The sequence below is a fragment of the Triticum urartu genome, chromosome 3A (genome assembly GCF_056163025.1).
Source record: "Triticum urartu cultivar PI428250 chromosome 3A, HENAU_Tu73, whole genome shotgun sequence".
Lineage (NCBI taxonomy): Eukaryota > Viridiplantae > Streptophyta > Magnoliopsida > Poales > Poaceae > Triticum > Triticum urartu.
In genome coordinates this window covers 235,476,735-235,502,688 of record NC_141875.1, presented here as the reverse complement: position 1 = coordinate 235,502,688, position 25,954 = coordinate 235,476,735, and positions in this window count along the sequence as shown.

Genomic DNA, 25,954 nt, shown 5'->3' with positions numbered 1-25,954 from the left:
AAAGCAATGTCACACTCCGGAGACCAAACATACTTGACGTGCTTCTGGAGAAGATTAGAGAGAGGCTTCTCGATCTTAGAAAAGTTTTCAACAAATCTTCGGCAATAGCTTGCGAGACCGAGAAAACTGCGGAGTTGCTTCACGTTCTGAGGAGGTTCCCAATTCACAATTGCAGACACCTTCTCAGGATTCACAGCAATGCCCTTGGCAGAGATGATATGACCAAGATAAAGAACCTCATCGAGCCAAAATTCACACTTGGAGAACTTGGCGTAGAACTGATGTTCCCTGAGCTTATGAAGAACCAAACGCAAGTGCTTGGCATGATCTTCCTTGTTCTTCGAGAAAACCAAAATGTCGTCGAGATAGACCAAAACGAAGTCATTGGTGTAGGCATTGAAGATGAAGTTCATCATGCGAGAGAACGTCGGAGGAGCGTTGACGAGACCAAAGACATGACAGTGTATTCATATGAACCAAAGCTTGTCCTGAAAGCCGTCTTGGGAATATCTTGCTCACGGATTCGAATCTGATGATAGCCCATACGGAGATCAAGCTTGGAGAATACTTGGGCACCTTTGAGTTGTTCGAACAGCTCATTGATGTTGGGAAGTGGGTATTTGTTCTTTATGGTCTTCTTGTTTACTGGACGGTTATCAACACAAAGTCGGTCCGTTCCATCCTTCTTCTTCACAAGAAGAACACCACAACCCCACGGAGAAGAACTAGGCCGGATGAGACCCATTTTCTCTTGAATATCGAGTTGCTTCTTCAGCTCCTTCAACTCTTCAGGTCCGAGCTTGTAAGGATGTTTGCACACAGGTTCCGTGCCAGGCTCAAGATCAATAACGAATTCAACTGGCCGGTGCGGAGGCATTCCTGGGAGCTCTTCTAGAAAGATGTCTTGATATTCGCAAATGACTGGAATTTGTGAGATGGTATCGAGTTCACCCTTCTCATTGAGAGAAAACAGACGGATGGTATCATCACGAGCGGCAAAGACAATTACATCCTCAGACGAATGAGTCAATTGAATCTGCCTGGCTGCACAATCAAGCTGAGCCTTGTGCTTAGTAAGCCAATCCATTTCGAGAATAAGATCAATATCTGAGTTACCAAGCACCATAGGAGAAGAAAGAAACTTGTAGTCGCCCAATGTGATAGTAACATCCGGAGCCATCATTTTGGTGTTCATGAACAAACCCGGAGAGAGACCGCTATCGGCTTAGGCAAATCAATAGTATGCACATCATGCATGGATGCAAAAGGCTTCGATAAAAACGATAAAGATGCACCAGTGTCAAAAAGAACTCTTGCGGGAATGTCATTAACAGGAAGGTTACCCATGATCACATCTGGTGAGTCCTCTGCCTGAGCTGCATTCAGCAAGTTGACCTTGGCGGACTTGGGGTTATGCTTGACCACAGCTGTACTTGCCGATCTGACAGGAGGAGGAGGAAGACGCCTCTGGTTGAAACACTTGTTGGCGTAGTGACCCTTCTGTTGGCACTTGTTGCACGTGACCTCTGAAAGCGGACGGTGATATGGAGCACTCGATCTTGGAGCTTGAGACGAAGTCTTATTCTGAAAGCCAGGGTTGGGTGGGTGGGAAGAACCACTGCCACCTTTGCTCTTCTGCTGATATGGCTGACGGGACGGAGGAGGAGGAAGCCAATACTTCTGCTGCTTGGCCACTTGAGTAGAGGAAGAAGGAGTAACATCTCTGACTTGCTTCTTGGAAGCATCACACCTCAACTGAGCAGCCTCTTGCTTCAGTGCCATGTTGTAGAACTCATCGTATCTCAAGGGCTCAAAGAGGACAAGAGCTAGCTGAATTTCTTCTCTGAGACCACCCCTGAACTGGTATATCATGCTCTTCTCATCAGGGACGTCCTGCTTGGCAAAGCGGGCGAGCTTCTGGAACAACTTGTTGTAGTCATAGACAGACAAAGAGCCTTGCTTCAGATTGCGGAATTTCTCATGCTTGCTTTCAACCACGCTCTGGGGAATATGATGAGCTCGGAAGTCTCGACGGAAATCATCCCAAGTGATAACACGTCCACCTCTGGAGTCCTTGTACTGCTGGAACCACTCTGCAGCTTGATCTTTGAGTTGGAAGGAAGCGAACATAACAAAGTCCTCAGGCCTGACGTTACTGCACTCGAAATGCTTACACAGATCCACAAGCCAATCGTCAGCATCGGTTGCCTCAACACAATTGCTGAAAGTCTTTGGCCCGTTAGCAAGGAACTGGTTGAGTGTAGCAAAGTGATTCTGATTGCTGCCTTGATTCCCTTGGTTGCCTTGATTGCGCTCTTGGAGAATTTGCATGATCAACTATGTGTTTGCATTGGTTGCGGCCATCACAGCTTGCCATGCCTCCGGAGGAGGTGGAGGTGGTGGCGGATCAGGATTCGGAGTTGTGCGCGTTGGAGGAGCCATCCTGAAGAGGTTGACAACCATTAGCACATTGACAGACAATATTGAAGCTGAATCCAACGGAAAGAAAATTGCAACATATAGTCTTCACATCCGAACAAAATGAACGAATGCATTCCTCTTGAAATGGTCACATATCCATAAATTGAGAAGCCACGTAGAATTAAGGTAGAGAAATAAATCAACAAGGTACGGATCAAGAACGAATAATCGGTAAGAAATCCCAATCTCAAACAAATATCCGTGGAAGAAGAACTAGAGCTACTAGAATTCCCACCTATGAAACTCCCGAACCTTTCCGGTTATGCAATCAGGTGTTGGGGATACAGGGGAAGCATAATATCTCACCCAAACTAGCAAATCCTACATCCAGCTGTATCCATCCTTCAACACATAACCAAGAAACCTTCGGAAACCATCTACCTCAACCTTTCAAAAGCATCCGTTATACAAGTTATGGCGATACTCCCGAACTCCCGCCCCAGTACTGGGTGGCGTCGAGGTTATCTCACCAACGAAGTGCATAAAAGAGATTTTCGATGTCGGCGTACTAGACTCAGGTATTCCAGAACTGCAACGATAAAATTATGATGACAACACCTCAGAGCTCAACTCCCAGGGACACTTCCACTAAACCCCTGACAGGAGGCACCAAGACAATGTTCTCATCATAAAACCATCGGAACGATTCCAAGATACCCGCGTGATCCTAAAATATTTTTTAGTGAAATTTGAGAAGAGAAGAGTCAAAACTCTACGTCAGGATGCCTTACCAGAGCGATGAGGAGACTGGGAAGTAAAAAGAATTCCTAAACTCTCCGATATATAATTCCTAAATGACTCAAAACATTTTTCTAGACGCAACTCGGCCGCTAAAAACGATCAAGCAATGGGGCTCCTAAGGTCGGGGAAGGCTCTGATTACCAACTTGTTACACCCTCGATGTGACTATAGCTCCCACGTGTCGAGGCACGACTTAGAGACATAATCGCATTGAAGGCATATGTCCCAAGTTAGGCAATCTTCACAACATCCCATGTAATATAAATAATAAAGGGGGGATAACATAGTTGGCTTACACTCGCCACGTCAATCAAGTACATAAATAACATTACATCATCCAAACACTCATGGCCCGACTACGGCGCCAAAATAAAAGAGAACCCAACATGGACAACGGTCCCAATCACCCCCAACTGGGCACCACTACTGATCATCGGGAAAGGAAACATAGTAACGTTGAGAGTCTTCGTCGAACTCCCACTTGAGCTCATACGTGTCTCCTGGAGCGGAATCATCAGGCCCTGCATCTGGTGTAATAGTAATCTGTGAGCCACAGAGACTCAGCAATCTCGCACCCTCGTGATCAAGACTATTTAAGCTTATAGGTAAGGCAAGGTAAATATATGTGGAGCTGCAGCAAGCGACTAGCATATATGGTGGCTAACTTATACGCAAAAGAGAGCGAGAAGAGGGGGCAAAGCGCGAGCGAGAAACTAGAGAACCATCTGCGCAAACATTACTCCAACACCGTGTCCACTTCCCGGACTCCGCCGAGAAGAGGCCATCACGGTAACACACTCAGTTGATTCATTTTAATTAAATTAAGGTTCAAGTTATCTACAACCGGACATTAACAAATTTCCATCTTCCCATAACCGCGGGCACGGCTTTCGAAAGTTCAAATCCCTGCAGGGGAGTCCCAACTTAGCCCATGACAAGCTCTCACGGTCAACGAAGGAATAGACCTCCTCCCAAGACGTTCCGATCAGACTCGGTATCTCGGTAATTCAAGACACTTTGACAGATTAAAACAAGACCAGCAACACCGCCCGAATGTGCCGACAAATCCCGATAGGAGCTGCACATATCTCGTTCTCAGGGCACACTCAGATGAGCAAGACGTCGGGTAGGCCAGCCCAGAGTTGCCCCTGGTAGCCCCGGACATCGCTCGGTTGGACCAACACTCAGAGGAGCACTGGCCCGGGGGGGTTAAAATAAGATGACCCTTGAGTCTGCAGAACCCAAGGGAAAGAAAAGGCTAGGTGGCAAATGGTAAGACCAATGTTGGGGATTGCTGGAAAAGCTTTAATCAAGGCAAACTATCAAGGGGTTCCCATTATAACCCAACCGCGTAAGGGACGCAAAATCCGGGAACATAACACCGATATGACGGAAACTAGGGCGGCAAGAGTGGAACAAAACACTAGGCGAGAGGCCGAGCCTTCCACCCTTTACCAAGTATATAGATGCATTAAGATAACATAGCAATATAATGATATCCCAACAAGTAAATAAATGTTCCAACAAGGAACAGCCTCCAATCTTCACCTGCAACTAGCAACGCTATAAGAGGGGCTGAGCAAAGCGTAACATAGCCAATCAACGGTTTGCTAGGACAAGGTGGGTTAGAAGGTTTGACATGGCAATTTGGGAGGCTTGAAAGCAAGTGGTAGGCATCTTAGCATTGGCATAGCAAAAGAGCGAGCAAACTAGCATAGCAAAGATAGTAGTGATTTCGAGGGTATGATCATCTTGCCTGCACAGTTGTCAGAGTTGACTGGATCCTCAAAAGCAAACTCAACGAGCTCCTCGTTAGCGAACTCATCTCCCGGCTCTACCCAAACAAGATAAACAAGCAAACAAGGATGCAATCAACCATGTGCAAGCCCAAGCAATATGATGCAATGATGATATGCTATGCGGAATGCGATGCGGGATGCAAAATGCAAGATATGACAGGAAATGCATGAACCTGGCCTCAACTTGGAAATCCAAGTGTACCACTGGAAAGATGAGATGAAATTGCTTGAAAACGATATAAAGAACACCGGAATCGGAGTTACGGTTTGGAAATGGCAAGCGAAACAAAAATGACACCGGTCTGCGATTTACCGCAAGTAGCCATCTAAATGCAATGAGATGAACATGCTACAGCACCCAATCATGACAACAAAATACATGGAAGGGATGCATACAAGATGCTTAACAAAAGTCTAGCACTGAGGTACGGCCAATTCATCCATTAACAGGTTCAAACAAGCATGGCAAAAATGCAAATGGCAAACAGATCTCAGACTTAGTGAAATTAACACTTGTCTGGAATTTCAGATCAAGTAGCCCTCTTCGGAGCAACAAAACTACATGCTACAGGATCTGAATATGGAAAATTAAAGCATGGCATGGAGCTACTCAAAGAGCTTAACAAAAGTCCCTTAGTGACCTTGAGCCAAAAAGGACCAGAAAATACAATTGCAAGCATGTGAACATAGCAAAAACATAATCAGTTTTCAGACTTAGTGAAAACTGACACACGCTGAAATATAACTCAAGTAGGCATGTTTACTAGCTCGATGCACTCACTGCGGTGCAAGTCATGGCAAGACAAGCATACATCCATTAAGAAGGCACAAAATTCAAGCTAGACATGGCAAGAACAATAGCATAGCATGCACAGATCAACTACAACATCTCCGGCGAAATTGCAAACAAGTTGACAATCTGCCCAGATTCACAAAGTAGCGAAAGTAGAGCTCGATTGACTCAAGCTAGGGTGCTCCAAAATTGCAAAAAAAGACATGGATGGATATAGCACTACAATATTAACAAAACATCCTTACTGATCATCCCCAAAAGAGGTATGGATCACTAGGAAACAACATGAACATATGGCATCATGAGCTAAACAGATCCAGGACTTAGTGGAATTGCTAAGTCCCTGAAAGCAGAATTAGCAAGTGCACCACTTTGCAAGCTTGCACTAGTCACCACACACATCACAAAAATACATGGGTTGCACCTCTGAAAAGATGACAAAACCCTTAACAAAACACATGTAGAGCAACAGGGCATATCATGCACACATTAACCATGGTAAAAATGACAAAAGTGCTAAACGGAGTAGCAGATCTGACAATTAACTCAAGTAGCCCTCTTCTAGCAGCATTTCGGGCATCAAGATGAACTCAAATGAAAATGATGCAATGGAATGAAATGATGTACTCTCTGAGATGAACATTTTTATATGCTATATGCATGAATCGGAGCTACGGATGCAAAGTTACGGGGCCACGAACAGAGGCACTTGGATCTGCAATTTCTGGAACTTAGAAGAAATTTTTACCCCGAGATCTAGGGTTTCACGGAACCCAAGGCGGCGGCGGAACACTGTTCACGGCGGGGATGAGGGCGGCGGCTGGCGAGGGCGAGGTCGCCGGTGGCCGGGGCCCGCGGTGGCCGGAGCTGGGGCCGGCCGGGGCTAGCTAGGCGGCGGCGAGCGGCTCCGGGTGGCGAGGAAAGAGGCGGCGGGGTCGGCGGGGTCCGGCCGGCGTCGCGGTGGCACGCGGCGGCTCCGGTCGCCGGAAGGAGGCGGCGGCGGCGGAGCGAACGAGGCGGCGGGGGCCGGGCGCGGGGAGGAGGACGACCCGGGCGGCGGCGGCGGATGGGCCCGCGGGGGCCAGCCTTGGGCTTCCCGGGCCCGGGTGGAGTTCGGCGGCGATGTGGGGCGCCCGCGCCACGTGGCGTGCCCCGGTTGGCGGCGGCGATCTGTCTGGGGAAGGTCGGACATGTCCGGCTCGACGAAGACGATTTTTAGGGTTTCGGGGGAAGAAGGAGATCCGAAAATCGGGGGGGTGTTTAAATAGGCCTAGAGGGAGCTAGGAGAGTCCAAATGAGGTGCGGTTTTCGGCCACGCGATCTTGATCGAACGATCTAGATGATGGAGAAGACTTAGGTGGGTGTTGGGACAAATTGGAGGGGTGTTGGGCTGCAACACACATGAGGCCTTTTCGGTCCCTCGGTTAACCATTGGAGTATCAAACGAAGTCCAAATGATACGAAACTTGACAGGCGGTCTACCGGTAGTAAACCAAGGCCGCTTGGTAAGTCTCCGTCCAATCCGGAAATGTTTAATCCCCACACACGAAAGAAAGCTAGAAATGACCACCGGAGGAGAACGAAGCGCCGGAATGCAAAACGGACAACGGGGAAAATGCTCGAATGCATGAGATGAACACGTATGTAGATGCAATGCACATGATGACATGATATGAGATGCATGACAACGACAAAAACACACGGAGACAAAACCCGAACCCGAGGAAATAAATATAACTTAACGCCGGAAACGGCAAGAGTTGGAGTACAAATTGGGAAAGTTACATCCGGGGTGTTACACTCATGGTCGAGTGGATTGCACCTTGAAGTAAATTCCAGTTGGTAGAATTTATTGTCCTTTGGATGTCTTTGACTATAGGGAGTGTCCTTAGGGAGGGTGCTTAGATCAGGTCTATTTCCCTACCCCAGGTACACGGCACCGTCAGGTAGGGCACGCCCCCACCCTCGTGGACGACCCGGGACTCTTCTGGCCCAACTCTTTTACTCTGGGGGCTTCTTTTGGTCCATAAAAAATCATCAAAAATTGGCACGTCAATGGACTCCGTTTGGTATTCCTTTTTTGGAAAACTAAAAAACAAGGAAAAACAAAAACTGGCACTATGCTCTAGGTTAATAGGTTAGTCCCAAAAATCATATAAAATAGCATATAAATGCATATAAAACATCCTAGATGGATAATATAATAGCATGGAACAATTAAAAATTATAGATACGTTGGAGACGTATCAGCATCCCCAAGCTTAATTCCTGCTCGTCCTCGAGTAGGTAAATGATAAAAAAGCAGAATTTTTGATGTGGAATGCTACCTAACATATTCATCAGTGTAATCTTCTCTATTGTGGCAAGAATATTCAGATCCATAAGATTCAAGAAAAAAGTTTAATATTGACATAAAAACAATAATACTTCAAGCATACTAACCAAGCAATCATGTCTTCTCAAAATAACATGGCCAAAGAAAGCTATCCCTACAAAATCATATAGTCTGGCTATGCTCTATCTTCATCACACAAAATATTTAAATAATGCACAACCCCGATGACAAGCCAAGTAATTGTTTCATACTTTTGATGTTCTCAAAAATTTTCAATCTTCACGCAATACATGAGCGTGAGCCATGGACATAACACTATAGGTGGAATAGAATGGTGGTTGTGGAGAAGACAAAAAGTAGAAGATAGTCTCACATCAACTAGGCGTATCAACGGGCTATGGAGATGCCCATCAATAGATATCAATGCGAGTGAGTAGGGATTGCCATGCAACGGATGCACTAGAGCTATAAGTGTATGAAAGCTCAAAAGGAAACTAAGTGGGTGTGCATCCAACTCGCTTGCTCACGAAGACCTAGGGCATTTTGAGGAATCCCATCATTGTAATATACAAGCCAAGTTCTATAACAAAAGATTCCCACTAGTATACGAAAGTGACAACATAGGAGACTCTCTATCATGAAGATCATGGTGCTACTTTGAAGCACAAGTGTGGTAAAAGGATGGTAGCATTACCCCTTCTCTCTTTTTCTCTCATTTTTTGTTTTTTTGGACCTTCCCTTTTTTATGGCCTCTTTTTTCTCCTTTTTTTATTTTTCGTCCGGAGTCTCATCCCGACTTGTGGGGGAATCATAGTCTCCATCATCCTTTCCTCACATGGGGCAATGCTCTAATAATGATGATCATCACACTTTTATTTACTTACAACTCAAAAATTACAACTCGATAATTAGAACAAAATATGACTCTATGTGAATGCCTCCAGCGGTGTATCGGGATGTGCAATGATTCAAGAGTGACATGTATGAAATTATGAACGGTGGCCTTGCCACAAATATGATGTTAACTACATGATCATGCAAAGCAATATGACAATGATGAATCATGTCATAATAAATGGAACGGTGGAAAGTTGCATGGCAATATATCTCGGAATGGCTATGGAAGTGCCATAATAGGTAGATATGGTGGCTGTTTTGAGGAAGATAAATGGTGGGTTTATGGTACCGGCGAAAGCCACGCGGTACTAGATAGGCTAGCAATGGTGGAAGGGTGAGAGTGCGTATAATCCATGGACTCAGCATTAGTCATAAAGAACTCACATACTTATTGCAAAAATCTATTAGTTATCAAAAAAGTACTACGCGCATGCTCATAGGGGGATAGATTGGTAGGAAAAGACCATCGCTCGTCCCTGACCACCACTCATAAGGAAGACAATCAAAAAATAATCATGCTCCGACTTCATCACATAACGGTTCACCATACGTGCATGCTATGGGAATCACAAACTTTAACACAAGTATCTCTCAAATTCACAACTACTCAACTATCATGACTCTAATATCACCATCTTCATATCTCAAAACAATCATCAAGTATCAAACTTCTCATAGTATTCAATGCACTTTATATGAAAGTTTTTATTATACCCATCTTGGATGCCCATCATATTAGGACTAGTTCCATAACCAAAGCAAGTTACCATGTTGTTTATGACTCTCAAAATAATATAAGTGAAGCATGAGCGTTCATCTATTTCTTCAAAATAAAACCACCGCCATGCTCTAAAAGGATATAAGTGAAGCACTAGAGCAAATGACAAACTACTCCGAAAGATATAAGTGAAGATCAATGAGTAGACGAATAATTATGCAACTATGTGAAGACTCTCTAATATTTAAGAATTTCAGATCTTGGTATATTATTCAGACAATAAACAAAACAAAACAAAATAAAATGACGCTCCAAGCAAAACACATATCATGTGGTGAATAAAAATATAGCTCCAAGTAAAGTTACCGATGAACGAAGACGAAAGAGGGGATGCCATCCGCGGCATCCCCAAGCTTAGGCTCTCGGTTGTCCTTGAATATTACCTTGGGGTGCCTTGGGCATCCCCAAGCTTAGGCTCTTGCCACTCCTTATTCCATAGTCCATCGAATCTTTACCCAAAACTTGAAATCTTCACAACACAAAACTCAACAGAAAACTCCTAAGCTCCATTAGTATAAGAAAATAAATCACCACTTTTGGTAGTGTTGTCAACTCATTCTAAATTCATATGGTGTAATATCTACTGTATTCCAACCTCTCTATAGTTCATACCCTCCGATACTGAAGGAAATATGCCCTAGAGGCAATAAGAAAGTTGTTATTTATATTTCCTTATATCATGATAAATGTTTATTATTCATGCTAGAATTGTATTAACCAGAAACTCAGTACATGTGTGAATACATAGACAAACAGAATGTCACTAGTATGCCTCTACTTGACTAGCTCGTTGAATCAATGATGGTTATGTTTCCTAACCATAGACATGAGTTGTCATTTGATTAACGAGATCACATCATTAGAGAATGATGTGATTGACTTGACCCATCCATTAGCTTAGCACGATGATTGTTTAGTTTGTTGCTATTGCTTTCTCCATAACTTATACATGTTCCTTTGACTATGAGATCATGCAACTCCCGAATACCGGAGGAACACTTAGTGTCCTATCAAACGTCACAACGTAACTGGGTGACTATAAAGATTCTCTACAGGTGTCTCCGATGGTGTTTGTTGAGTTGGCATAGATAGAGATTAGGATTTGTCACTCCGAGTATCGGAGAGGTATCTCTAGGCCCTCTCAGTAATGCACATCACTATAAGCCTTGCAAGCAATGTGACTAATGAGTTAGTTACGGGATGATGCATTATGGAACGAGTAAAGAGACTTGCCGATAACGAGATTGAACTAGGTATTGAGATACCGATGATCGATTCTCGGGCAAGTAACATATCAATGACAAAGAGAACAACGTATATCGTTATGCGGTTTGACCGATAAAGATCTTCGTAGAATATGTGGGAGCCAATATGAACATCTAGGTTCCACTATTGGTTATTGACCGGAGATGTGTCTCGGTCATGTCTACATAGTTCTCGAACCCGTAGGGTCCACACGCTTAACGTTCGGTGATGATCGGTATTATGATTTTATGTGTTTTGATGTACCTAAGGTAGTTCGGAGTCCCAGATGTGATCATGGACATGACGAGGAGTCTCCAAATGGTAGAGACATAAAGATTGATATATTGGATGACTATATTCGGACGCCGGATGAGTTTCCGGGGTCACCGGATAATTGTCGGAGTGCTGGGGGGTTATCAGAACCCCCGGGGGATCTAATGGGCCAGCGTGGGCCTTAGTGGAGAGAGAGAGGGCTAGCCAAGGCAGGGCCGCGCGCTCCTCCCCGTCTAGTCTGAATTGGACTAGGGAAAGGGGGCGGCACCCCCCTTTCCTTCTGTTCTCTCCCTCTCCTTCCTTCCCCCTTCCTCCTCCTAGTAGGACTACGAAAGGGGAGTCCTACTTCTACTAGGAGGAGGACTCCTCCTCTCCTGGTGCGCCCCAAGTGCCGGCCGTCCTCCCCCTTGCTCCTTTATATACGGAGGCAGGGGCACCCTAGGACACACAGGTTGATCATTGATCCCTTAGCCGTGTGCGGTGCCCCCCTCCACCATAATCCACCTCGGTCATATCGTCGTAGTGCTTAGGCGAAGCCCTGCGCCGGTAGCTTCACCATCACCGTCATCATGCTGTCGTGCTGACGAAGCTCTCCCCCGACACTCAGCTGGATCGAGAGTTCGTGGGACGTCACCGAGCTGAATGTGTGTAGATCGCGGAGGGGCCGAACGTGTGAAGACGTACGACTACATCAACCGCGTTGTCATAACGCTTCCGCTTATGGTCTATGAGGGTACATGGACAACACTCTTCCCTTCTCGTTGCTATGCATCACCATGATAGATCTTGTGTGTGCGTAGGATTTTTTTTTGAAATTACTGCGTTCCCAACAGTGGCATCCGAGCCAGGTCTATGCGTAGATGTTATATGCACGAGTAGAACACAAAGGAGTTGTGGGCATGGGTATATACATATTGCTTGCTGTCACTAGTTGATTCTTGATTCGGCGGTATTGTTGGATGAAGTGGCCCAGACCGACATTACGTGTACGCTTACGCGAGACTGGTTCTACCAACGTGCTTCGCACACAGGTGGCTGGTGGGTGTCAGTTTCTCCAACTTTAGTTGAATCGGATTCAATGAACATGGTTCTTTCTGAAGATAAAAAATCAATCACTATACCGCGTTGTGGTTTTTGATGCGTAGGTAAGAACGGTTCTTGCTCAGCCCGTAGCAGCCACGTAAAACTTGCAACAACAAAGTAGAAGACGTCTAACTTGTTTTTGCAGGGCATGTTGTGATGTGATATGGTCAAGACATGATGCTAAATTTTATTGTATGCGATGATCATGTTTTGTAACACAGTTATCGACAACTGGGAGGATCCATATGGTTGTCGCTTTATTGTATGAAATGCAATCACCATTTGCTTTACTTTATCACTAAGCGGTAGTGATAGTCGTAGAAGCAATAGTTGGTGAGACAACAACGATGCTTCGATGGAGATCAAGGTGTCAAGCCGGTGGCGATGGTGATCATGACGGTGCATTGGAGATGGAGATCTAAGGCACAAGATGATGATGGCCATATCATATCACTTATATTGATTGCATGTGATGTTTATCCTTTATGCATCTTATTTTTCTTAGTTCGGTGGTAGCATTATAAGATGATCTCTCACTAAATTTCAAGGTATAAGTGTTCTCCCTGAGTATACACCGTTGCTACAGTTCGTCATGCCGAGACACCACGTGATGATCGGGTGTGATAAGCTCTACGTTCACATACAATGGGTGCAAGCCAGTTTCGCACACGCGAAATACTCGGGTTAAACTTGACGAGCCTAGCATATGCAGATATGGCCTCGGAACACTGAGACCAAGAGGTCGAGCGTGAATCATATAGTAGATATGATCAACATAGTGATGTTCACCATTGAAAACTACTCCATCTCACGTGATGATCGGACATGGTTTAGTTTATATGGATCACGTGATCACTTAGATGATTAGATAGATGTCTATCTAAGTGGGAGTTCTTAAGTAATTTGATTAATTGAACTTTAATTTATCATGAACTTAGTACCTGATAGTATTTTGCATGTCTATGTTGTTGTACATAGATGGCCCGTGTTGTTGTTCCGTTGAATTTTAATAAGTTCCTAGAGAAAGCTAAGTTGAAAGATGATGGTAGAAACTACACGGACTGGGTCCGTAACTTGAGGATTATCCTCATTGCTGCACAAAAGAATTACATCCTGGAAGCACCACTAGGTGTCAAACCTGCTGCGGGAGCAATGCCAGATGTTGTGAACACCTCGCAGAGCAAAGTTGATGACTACTCGATAGTTCTGTGTGCCATGCTTTACGACTTAGAACTGAGACTTCAATGACATTTTGAACGTCATGGAGCATATGAGATGTTCCAGGAGTTGAAGTTAATATTTCAAGCAAATGCCCGGATTAAGAGATATGAAGTCTCCAATATGTTCTACAGCTGCAAAATGGAGGAGAATAGTTCTGTGAGTGAACATATACTCAGAATGTCTGGGTACCACAACCACTTGACTCAGCTGGGAGTTAATCTTCCTGATGATAGTGTCATTGACAGAGTTCTTCAATCACTGCCACCAAGCTACAAGAGCTTCGTGATGAACTATAATATGCAAGGGATGGATAAGACGATTCCTGAGCTCTTCGCAATGCTAAAGGCTGCGGAGGTAGAAATCAAGAAGGAGCATCAAGTGTTGATGGTCAACAAGATCACCAGTTTCAAGAAAAAGGGTAAAGTAAAGAAGGGGAACTTCAAGAAGAACAACAAGCCAGTTGTTGCTCAAGTGAAGAAACCCAAGTCTGGACCTAAGCCTGAGACTGAGTGCTTCTACTGCAAAGGGACTGGTCACTAGAAGCGGAACTACCCCAAGTATTTGGTGGAGAAGAAAGGATGGCAAAGTAAAAAGTATATTTGATATACATGTTATTGATGTGTACCTTACTAATGCTCACAATAGTGCATGGGTATTCGATACTGGTTCAGTTGCTAACATTTGCAACTCGAAACAGGGGCTACGGATTAAGCGAAGATTGGCTAAGGACGAGGTGACGATGCACGTGGGAAATGGTTCCAAAGTCGATGTGATCGCCGTCGGCATGCTACCTCTACATCTACCTTTGGGATTAGTTTTAGACCTAAATAATTGTTATTTGGTGCCAGCGTTGAGCATGAACATTATATCTGGATCTTGTTTGATGTGAGACGGTTATTCATTTAAATTAGAGAATAATGGTTGTTCTATTTATATGAGTAATATCTTTTATGGTCATGCACCCTTGATGAGTGGTCTATTTTTACTAAATCTTGATAGTAGTGATACGCATATTCACAGTATTGAAGCCAAAAGATGCAGAGTTGATAACGATACTGCAACTTATTTGTGGAACTACCGTTTGGGTTATATTGGTGTAAAGCGCATGAAGAAACTCCATTCTAATGGACTTCTGGAATCATTTGATTATGAATCACTTGGTACTTGCGAACCATGCCTCATGGGCAAGATGACTAAAACTCCGTTCTCCAGAACAATGGAGCGAGCAACAGAGCTATTGGAAATCATACATACTGATGTATGTGGTCCAATGAACATTGAGGCTCGCGGGGATATCGTTATTTTCTCACCTTCACAGATGATTTGAGCAGATATGGGTATATCTACTTAATGAAACATAAGTGTGAAACATTTGAAAAGTTCAAAGAATTTCAGAGTGAAGTGGAAAATCATCGTAACAAGAAAATAAAAGTTTCTACGATCCGATCGTGGAGGAGAATATTTGAGTTATGAGTTTGGTCTTCATTTGAAACAATGCGGAATAGTTTCGCAACTCACGGCACCCGGAACACCATAGCGTAATGGTGTGTTCGAATGTCGTAATCATACTTTACTAGATATGGTGCGATCTATGATGTCTCTTACTGATTTACCGCTATCGTTTTGGGGTTATGCTTTAGAGACAGCTGCATTCACATTAAATAGGGCACCATATAAATCTGTTGAGATGACACCTTATGAACTGTGGTTTGGCAAGAAACCCAAGTTGTCGTTTCTTAAAGTTTGGGGCTGTGATGCTTATGTGAAGATACTTCAACCTGATAAGCTCGAACCCAAAATGGAGAAATGTGTCTTCATAGGATACCCAAAGGAGACCGTTAGGTACACCTTCTATCACAGATCCGAAGGCAAGATATTCGATGCTAAGAATGGATCCTTTCTAGAGAAGGAGTTTCTCTCGAAAGAAGTGAGTGACAGGAAAGTAGAACTTCACGAGGTAATTGTTTTTTTGAGGGAGAAATAGTAGGAAAGGCTCCTACTGTGTTTTCATATATATATATATATATTACAAGTGCTTTACATTTTGCATGTGGGTGTCATCCTGCCCAGACAGATTGAGTTAGGGGGATAGGGATGATACTACTAGTGTAACTCAGAAATAAAAGAGGAAATGAAAGTAGGATGACCCCCCTTAGTCCAATGTTGGAGGAGGTCAAAATCGTCCTTGAATCTCTTTAGCCACCCACTAACGGTTGGTGCAATCCTCCTAAAATGTTTATTGTTTCTTTCCTTCCAGAGACTCCAGGCAGCCACCAGGAAGATTTCAAAGAAGAGTGGGCGCCCCCAGGAATTTTTAGCCTGTTGAAGCAGTTGGAGGCGGCAGGTGAAGGGTGGCCAGCTAATCCCAAGTTTTTGCCAGCAAGATTGACTGAATGGGCAAGTAAAGATCATATGGTCCACAATTTCCTCGTCGTGGTTGCCACAGAGCAGGCAACTGTGGTCATCACCTATGTCATAATGTCGACGCTTGAGCATGTCACGTGTATTCAATCGGTCGTTCATTAGGAGCCAGCCAAAGACATTGATCCTCATGATGCAGCAAGCGCGCCAGAGAAGGGAGAAAGCTGGGTGGGCGTTGGCGTCTCGAAAGAAGAATCTGTAGTAGTCGGCCAGCTGGTAGACAGATTTCCCCCAGGTATAATGCCAGACATCGTTGACAGATGCGGACGGGTGCATTTGTGTGGAGATCTATCGAATGTCTCGAACCTCGGCCAGGGCTTGGGGAGAAAGAGGTAGGTGAAAGGTTTCCGACAATGCCGTGCTCTCCAAGAAATCTTTGATAGTCTCGTCCTCATGCATGGCAAAGGAGAACGCGTGAGGGTGCGAATTTTCCAGAACATCCACCGCCCAAAGATCTTTCCAAACTAGAGCAGTTGTGCCCGACATGACTCGGACTTGTGAAATCCCTCGGAAGATAGGCGTGAGCTTGAGGATTTCGCACCACCAAAAAGAGCCCACTGGATTTGTGGCATGGGGGACTTTATCAACATAGTATGTGTTCCAAATGAGATATACCCAGGGGACATCGAGCTTGTTATAAAACTTGTGCAAAAATTTCATGAGCAGGGCATCATTTTGCACCTTAATGTTGATAACCCCGAGGCCACCATGCTTTTTGGGTTTGCAGACCATGTCCCATGCAGCAAGGGAGTTGCACTTGTCCCCTTGTTCCGTATTTTTGGTCCAGAGACATCTCCTTCTGATTTTATCAAGCATCTCAATCAGCCTGGGTGACAACTTGAGTGTGCACATGGCGTAAATGAGGAGGGATGTGGCGGTAGCATTCATCCAAGAAAGTTTGCCACCGTAGGACATCATTGCGATCGTGGAGGTGAGGGAACGTTCAGCACTGCAAACTAGGGGCATTAGATCAAGGATGGTTGGTTTAGACGTGCCGAGAGGTAGCCCAAGGTAAGTAAAGGGCATGGATCCAACTGAACACCCAAATAGGTTTGCAAATGCCAAGGCAGTTTCCTCCAACAGGTTGATTGGGATCAGTGTAGACTTGTGAAAGTTAATTCGGAGGTCGATGGAGGAAGCATAGTCCACAAGGATTTCTTTGATGACTGCGGCTTGCTGAGGGCATGCAGGCATGGCCAGTATCGTGTCATCGGCATATTGGATTACCGGATAGTCTGTTTGGCCAACGCAAGGGAAGGGCAGCTGGATTTTGCCTTGTCTAAAAGCATCGTTAATAGCTGCTTGGAGGAGATCAGCTACAATGACGAAGATCAAGGGGGAGAGCGGGTGCCCCTGTCGTACACCGGGTGCGGCAATGAAATTGTCTGCCGGGCACACCATTCAATAGAACCGATGAACGCCCTGTCGAGAAGATGCATTTAATCCAGGATAGCCACTTATCGTTGAATCCCAGGTGTTTCATAATATTCAACATGGGAGCATGTTCAATTGTATCGAAGGCTTTAGCGAAGTCCAGTTTCAGCAAGATAATTTGCTTCTTCGATGCATGGCATTGGTGTATATATTGGAAGGCCCAGGCCAGGCAATCCTGTATCGTTCTCCCTTTTATAAAACCATATTGGTTCTTGTGGATAATCTTTAGAATGACCCGTTGCAAACGATTGGCAAGCAGCTTAGTAATCATCTTAAGGCAACAATTGAGGAGAGTGATCGGGCAGTAGTCATTGACAGTTTCTGGCGAGATGGACTTTGGAATTAATGTTATCAGACCATCGTTTATACTAGTGAGATCCAAGTCCCCCTGGTGGAAAGCTTCACAAAGGTTGTAAAAGTCATGTTTGATAATGGGCCAGCATGCTTTAAGGAATGCACCACTGAATCCATCCGGGCCTGGTGCACGATCGACCGACATTTCTTTAATAACCGCATCAATATCATCGTGGGTAAATGGCTCAGTTAGCTGGTCTAGGTCATCGTGGTGTTGCAGAACATTAGGTAAATTAAATTTCATTTGTGCAGGTCACAAAGTACCCAGGCGATCAGTATATGTTTGGAACAGAAGCGCTTCTTTTCCGTTGTGACTATCAATGAGGGAGCCATCTTCTTTTCTAAAGCTTGCAATGTTGTTGCGGCGATATCTTTCGGTGGCAACATCCTGAAATTTTTTGGTATTCTCATCCACGAACTTGATCCATCTAATTGTGCAACGCTTCTTCCAGTACTGGTTTTGATATTTAAGGAGTCGCAGCAAGTGTTTCTTGATGATATTCCGAAAGTTTGCTTCAGGAATAGAGAGGGCTATGTTATTTTCAAGTTCATCCAGTTGCGCCAAGGTTTCATTGCAATTAGCAATGGCTACGGATAGTCGGGAAAGGTTTTTGCTCCAGATTTTTAGGGTGTGGCGCAGAGCTTTGAATTTACGACAGAGAATAGTCGTAGCGTTTTGTGCTCTAACTGGTCTATTCCAAACATCTTGGACAAGATCCATGAAGCCAGGGTGCAAAATCCAAAGGGGCTCAAAACGAAACACCTTGCTACGAGGGATGCAAGTTTGGATGGAAATACTGCAGGGTATATGGTCGGAGACAGGCTTACCAAGAGGCTTGACCATGGTATTGGGGTACACATTGGTCCAATGCAACGAGGTAAAGAACCAGTCTAGTTGTTCAAGTAGTGGATCTTGCTGCATATTGCTCCAAGTATATGATCGGCCCTTGATAGGTAGTTCAATAAGGCTCTGCTTGCGGATAATATCATTGAACATGCATATGTCATTCGGGCACCCCCCCCGGCTTGTTTCTATTATCAGGCGCACGAATGTAATTGAAATCGCCAACTAGGAGCCAATCTTGCGAGCTAGGTATATCCAGATTATAAAGCCAATTGGTAAACTTAATACGCGCGTCACCCGAACATGGGCCATAAATATTAACTAGCGTCCAAGAATGAGACGATAAAGTGCTAGTAAAATTAATGACCAAGGCAAAATCACACGAGAACACCACATCACCAGTAAACATAGAGCTTTTCCATATAGTAAGCAAGCCACCCGAAGCTCCTTGAGATGGGACATATGCAAACTGATCAAATTGTCTAGGGCAATAGGATTTAATAAAGGATAACTCAAAAGAGGTTTTCTTTGTCTCTTGGATGCAAACAACCGAGCAACCACTAGATCTAATGGCGTTATTCAGTGCAAGCTATTTATCATAAGAATTGATGCCACGAATGTTCCAACAGAGCACTTCCCAGCTACGCAAAAGGGGCATAGAGAATAAATGGACTAGGCCCTGGAGGGCCCATCCTCAGCAGGCAAATCAACATTAGCCGGAGTACCTGGGTGATCAGTTGAAGCAGTAGATGGAGCAGGTACCGCAGTGAGAAGATCGTCAGTCAGTTCAGCCGCGGGAACATCACACTTGTTAATACCAATCGCCTGAAGGACATGGACAAGAGTACGAGGAACATCTTCAGAGGTCGAGTCCATGGCCGAGGAAGAGGATCCAATCGAAGGAACCAGCCTGGGCTTAACCTTGGAGTTGGTGGTGCGGGTTTCAATCACCTGGTTGACCTTGAAGCCATTGTATTTGTTGGAGCGGTTGCTTCGACGCACTTCAACAGTGGAGGTATGAGCAGGTTCCCGAGCCCGACGACCACGAGTCACAATAGTAAGACCTACCGGTTCCAGGATGGAGTTCACAGCAGCAAGACCAGCAGGCTCGACAGAGGAGTTGACAACAGTGGCAAACATATCCTGGTTAGTCCTGTCGTTGTGACTGTCAGTCTAGGGCGGTAAGGTGCCAGTCTCGACTAGAGGCATAGGCGGAGAAGCAGCCAGAGGGGTAACTTCAATTTGGGCAGCGTTAGTCGTAGAGGGCAATAGAAGCTGTGTGTTCTGTAGAGAATTTTCAGAAATATCTTCCAGGACCACAGAGGACATTTGAGGAGATGGCAGCTGGGAAAGAACAATGCCATTGTCATCGGAGGAAACCAACACCGAAACTTGCACATTTGCAGAGCGCAAACCGTAGCCTGAACTCCACGGACCAATGGTGGCCAATGCAGGGCGCAGAGCGTGGAAGATGAAGTTATTCAAGAGCTGCCTGGGAATTGGGTCTGACAGCAGAAGGTTCAGCAGGTCTGATCCATTGGCCGATAGGCCAAAGTGAATGCCATTGTTGTGCATGCTGACAGTAATGTTCAGTGCATCCTGGGCTTCAGGCATGGCTGGTTCAATGATAGGAAGCAAAAGCAGAGCATCTTCAGTTGGTGCAGAGCTGTCATCAGAGGAGGAGAAGGTGTCATTCCAAGCCTCAATTGGGTTATCTGAAATATTATCTTCCGGAACGATACCATGCTGGAAGATGAGTCCCTGAGCTGCTACCCGGGCTTGATAATTGACAAGATGGTGAGCCGGAGGAGCTGCCCATTGCCCCCAACCACCATTGTTCTGAGGAGGTGCATTGCCCTGGTTGGCATTGTCAGCATTGGGAGCTCCATTTTGCACTAACCAGTTGTGCACCTGCTGTTGATACAGCTGCTCAGCAGTCATCTCAGGACCAAACAGAGGATGAGGATTTCCATCAGCTGGTGGATCTTCTTCGCCAGGAGGGAGCACTTCAGGTAGTAGGCCATTCCAGTCGTTGCTTCTGAGGATTGTGATCTGAACAGTCCAGCAATCCCTGGCACCACCCAGCTGCCAGACAACAAAACTTTTGGGGACCAGACAGAGACGTAGAACACAGGCTTTTATGAGCATAAACCTCCTATCCTGCCACGGGTTATACCAGCTAACAAGGGAACCATAGCCACCCAGGGCTTTAGTGATGTAATAATCCATCTGATAGTCATAAGGGAATCCGAAGAACATGAGCCAGACCTCATGGCCAAAAGAGGTGGTGCGGCGATTCAGAGCTTCATTGTGCGGCACAAAAGTAATTAGAAGATCTTCTTCAAGTTCAAGAGGAGTATTGACTACAGAGTCGCACAAGAAAGAGTCCGCAAATCCAAAGATACCAATGCCAAAAGGGTGGTCGCTTGATTCAGTAGTAAAAAGCTATGATTCATGGAGCAGACCTTGGACCATGTTGCGGATGGCCGCGCGGCGATGCAAGGGGACATACGCACTGGCTTCAGCGACGGCGAGGAAATCGTGGTTGAGCGGCGGGATGGGTCCGACAACCATGCCACTGCGAACGACGCGGTCTGCCAGGCCGGGCTCCACTGCGAAACCCGGCGGGAGGAAGGGCACCGGATTGAGTGGGTAGTTCGCCATGGACGGTGGAGCGGCGGAGGGTAGTGATGGTGGTGGCTGGTGAGGTGACGCGAGTGGGCAGAGCTACGGTGTGGAAGAAGCCGAGGCAGAAGCCGGACTGTGAGGGGTAAAGTGGGAAGAGGGAGAAATCTTTTCTCGCCACTGCCACTTCTCGTTGAAACAACGTCTACGGCAGGATTGTTCCACGTGGCCGTAGAAACCACACACCGCGCATCGGACGGTGGGTTTGCGTTTAGGCTGATCATGCACGTTAAGGGAAGGAACAAATTGATCAGACCGCAGATGCGTGTTACCAATTGTGGGTTGCAAAGTTTGGAACGTTTGGGGCTTAAAAAAATGGGGCAGTCAATAGCCTTATGACCAGGCGAGGAGCAATTAATACAAATCAATCTGGCTTGGCAAGAAATCTTGTGGTGTCCCCATTGTAGGAAACGAGAGCAGAGAACCGCCCAATTAGAGGATAAATCCAATATTTCCACTTCCGAATAATGGGCCTGGGCCAAGTCAGCTTTATGATGGGCCGAGAGAGTAGAGGGCCAGGATACATGCTGGGGCGCATATTTGAACACCGACTGCAAGAAACATTGAGGCAACGGTGGATATAGGACATATAAGGGGCATTTAAAGGCTCCCAATTGAATGTATTTCCCCTGTTGCGAATCCTCAAACTGAGCCTGGTTCAAAAAATGAGCAATTAATGCGGTGCAATCCTTGGGAGCGGAAACCATGCAAACTGCTTGAGAAGAATGTGGTTGAGAATAATCCATGTGAGGATGATCCACCGAAACATGAACCGAGGGCATATGATCCTGTTTAGTTTGATCCAAATGAGAGGAGGACACTTCATGTGCATTGTTGTTAGAGAATCGCATCGATGAAATCAGAATCAAACCAAACTTACACAACACCTTCTCAGAGCTTGAACTTAAACTAGATCCCGAGTGCAAGAATTTGAGAGAGGATTTAACAGCCATCGAACGACGAGAGGATGAGTCCTTAAGCTCAATATCAGCATGCCAACATGATTCATCAATTGGAGCATTTGCAAAACGGCCATTATAAAGGTGGAAGTGACAAATAAAATCTGGCCAAACACGATCCCTCAAATGATGGATGAAATGTCCCACTTTGTTATTAGCCACCGAAAACCGGAAAGACCGAGAATTGATTTGTAGCACTTTGAAACCAGAGCTAAGACCCCCAATGCAGCATTGGAGCGCAATACCCACCGAATCCACGGAGATGGCAAAGGAAGCCGAGGAAAAAGAGACCACCAAAAAGAATTCCTTGGAGTCTCGAGAAGGAGAAAAATGGATCGTGGAGCCAAACCTGCGTCTCACCTGATCGGCCAAGGCAAGGCCAGGTGCAAAATCCCAATGCAAGAGGCCTTCCATGGTGGATTAATCTAGAAATCGCCATGGAGTATGGTGAGTGGTAGGGGGAGAGAGGTGGGAGAGGAGAGGTGGGAGAGGTGAGTCGCCGTCATTGTCGGAAGGCGCCTTTGGTTGAAGCCCTCTTCATGAGGTAATTGTACCTGATCCCTTATTGGAAAGTAGTTCATCACTGAAATCAGTTCCAGTGATTCCTACACCAGTAAGTGAGGAAGCTAATGATGATGATCATCAAACTTCTGATCAAGTTACTGCCAAACCCTGTAGGTTAACCAGAGTGAGATCCACACCAGAGTGGTACGGTAATCCTGTTCTGGAGGTCATGTTACTTGACCATGACGAACCTACGAACTATGAGGAAGCGATGATGATCCCAGATTCCGCAAAATGGCTAGAGGCCATGAAATCTGAGATGGGATCCATGTATGAGAACAAAGTGTGGACTTTGGTTGACTTGCCCGTTGGTCGGTAGGCCATAGAGAATAAATTGATCTTCAAGAAGAAGACTAATGCTGACGGTAATGTTACTGTCTACAAAGCTTGACTTGTTGCAAAAGGTTTTCGACAAGTTCAAGAAGTTGACTACGATGAGACCTTCTCACCCGTAGTGATGCTTAAGTCCGTACAAATCATGTTAGCAATTGCCGCATTTTGTGATTATGAAATTTGGCAAATGGATGTCAAAACTGCATTCCTTAATGGATATCTTAAAGAGGAGTTGTATATGATGCAACCAGAAGGTTTTGTCGATCCAAAAGGTGCTAACAAAGTGTGCAAGCTCCAGCGATCCATTTATGGACTGGTGCAAGCCTCTCGGAGTTGGAATATATGCTTTGATAGTGTGATCAAAGCATATGGTTTTATACAGACTTTTGGAGAAGCCTGTATTTACAAGAAAGTGAGTGGGAGCTCTGTAGCATTTCTAATATTATATGTAGATGACATATTGTTGATCGGAAATGTTACTGAATTTCTGAATAGCATAAAAGGATACTTGAATAAGAATTTTTCAATGAAAGACCTCGGTGAAGCTGCTTATATATTGGGCATCAAGATCTATAGAGATAGATCAAGACGCTTAATGGGACTTTCACAAAGCACATACCTTGATAAAGTTTTGAAGAAGTTCAAAATGGATCAAGCAAAGAAAGGGTTCTTGCCTGTGTTACAAGGTGTGAAGTTGAGTCAGACTCAATGCCCGACCACTGCAGAAGATAGAGAGAAAATGAAAGTCATTCCCTATGCTTCAGCCATAAGTTCTATCATGTATGCAATGTTGTGTACCAGACCTGATGTGTGCCTTGCTATTAGTTTAGTAGGGAAGTACCAAAGTAATCCAGGAGTGGATCACTGGACAACGGTCAAGAACCTCCTGAAATACCTGAAAAGTACTAAGGATATGTTTCTCGTTTATGGAGGTGCCAAAGAGCTCGTCGTAAACGGTTACGTCGATGCAAGCTTTGACACTGATCCGGATGACTCTAAGTCACAAACCGGATACATATTTTTATTAAATGGTGGAGCTGTCAGTTGGTGCAGTTCCAAGCAGAGCGTCGTGGCGGGATCTACATGTGAAGCGGAGTACATAGCTGCTTCGGAAGCAGCAAATGAAGGAGTTCATATCCGATCTAGGTGTCATACCTAGTGCATCGGGTCCAATGAAAATCTCTTGTGACAACACTTGTGCAATTGCCTTGGCAAAGGAATCCAGATTTCACAAAACACCCAAGCACATCAAGAGACGCTTCAATTCCATCCGTGATCAAGTCAAGGAGGGATACATAGAGATTTGCAAGATACATACATATCTGAATGTTGCAGACCCGTTGACTAAGCCTCTCTCACGAGCAAAACATGATCAGCACCAAGACTCCATGGGTGTTAGAATCATTACAATGTAATCTAGATTATTGACTCTAGTGCAAGTGGGAGACTGAAGGAAATATGTCCTAGAGGCAATAATAAAGTTGCTATTTATATTTCCTTATATCATGATAAATGTTTATTATTCATGCTAGAATTGTATTAACCGGAAACTTAGTACATGTGTCAATACATAGACAAACAGAATGTCACTAGTTTGCCTCTAGTTGACTAGCTCGTTGAATCAATGATGGTTATGTTTCCTAACCATAGACATGAGTTGTCATTTGATTAATGGGATCACATCATTAGAGAATGATGTGATTGACTTGACCCATCCGTTAGCTTAGCACGATGATCGTTTAGTTTGTTGCTATTCCTTTCTCCATAACTTATACATGTTCCTGTGACTATGAGATCATGCAACTCCCGAATATCGGAGGAACACTTAGTGTGCTATCAAACGTCACAACGTAACTGGGTGACTATAAAGATGCTCTATAGGTGTCTCCGATGGTGTTTGTTGAGTTGGCATAGATCGAGATTAGGATTTGTCACTCTGAGTATCGAAGAGGTATCTCTGGGCCCTCTCGATAATGCACATCACTATAAGCCTTGCAAGCAATGTGACTAATGAGTTAGTTACGGGATGATGCATTGCAGAACGAGTAAAGAGACTTTTCGGTAACGAGATTGAACTAGGTATTGAGATACTGATGATCGAATCTTGGGTAAGTAACATACCCATGACAAAGAGAACAACGTATATCGTTATGCAGTTTGACCGATAAAGATCTTCGTAGAATATGTGGGAGCCAATATGAACATCTAGGTTCCGCTATTGGTTATTGACCGGAGACGTGTCTCGGTCATGTCTACATGGTTCTCGAACCCGTAGGGTCCGCGCGCTTAACGTTCGGTGATGATAGGTATTATGAGTTTATGTGTTTTGATGTACCGAAGGTAGTTCGGAGTCCCGGATGTGATCATGGACATGACGAGGAGTCTCGAAATGGTCAAGACATAAAGATTGATATATCCGATGACTATATTCGGACACAGGATGAGTTCCGGGGTCACCGGATAATTGTCGGAGTGCCGGGGGGTTATCGGAACCCCCGGGGATCTAATGGGACAACATGGGCCTTAGTGGAGAGAGAGAGAGGGCTGGCCAAGGCAGGGCCGAGCGCCCCTCCCCCTCTACTCCAAATTGGACTAGGGAAAGGGGGGTGGTGCCCCCTTTCCTTCTGTTCTCTCCCTCTCCTTCCTTCCCCCTTCCTCCTCCTAGTAGGACTATGAAATGGGAGTCCTACTCCTACTAGGAGGAGGACTCCTCC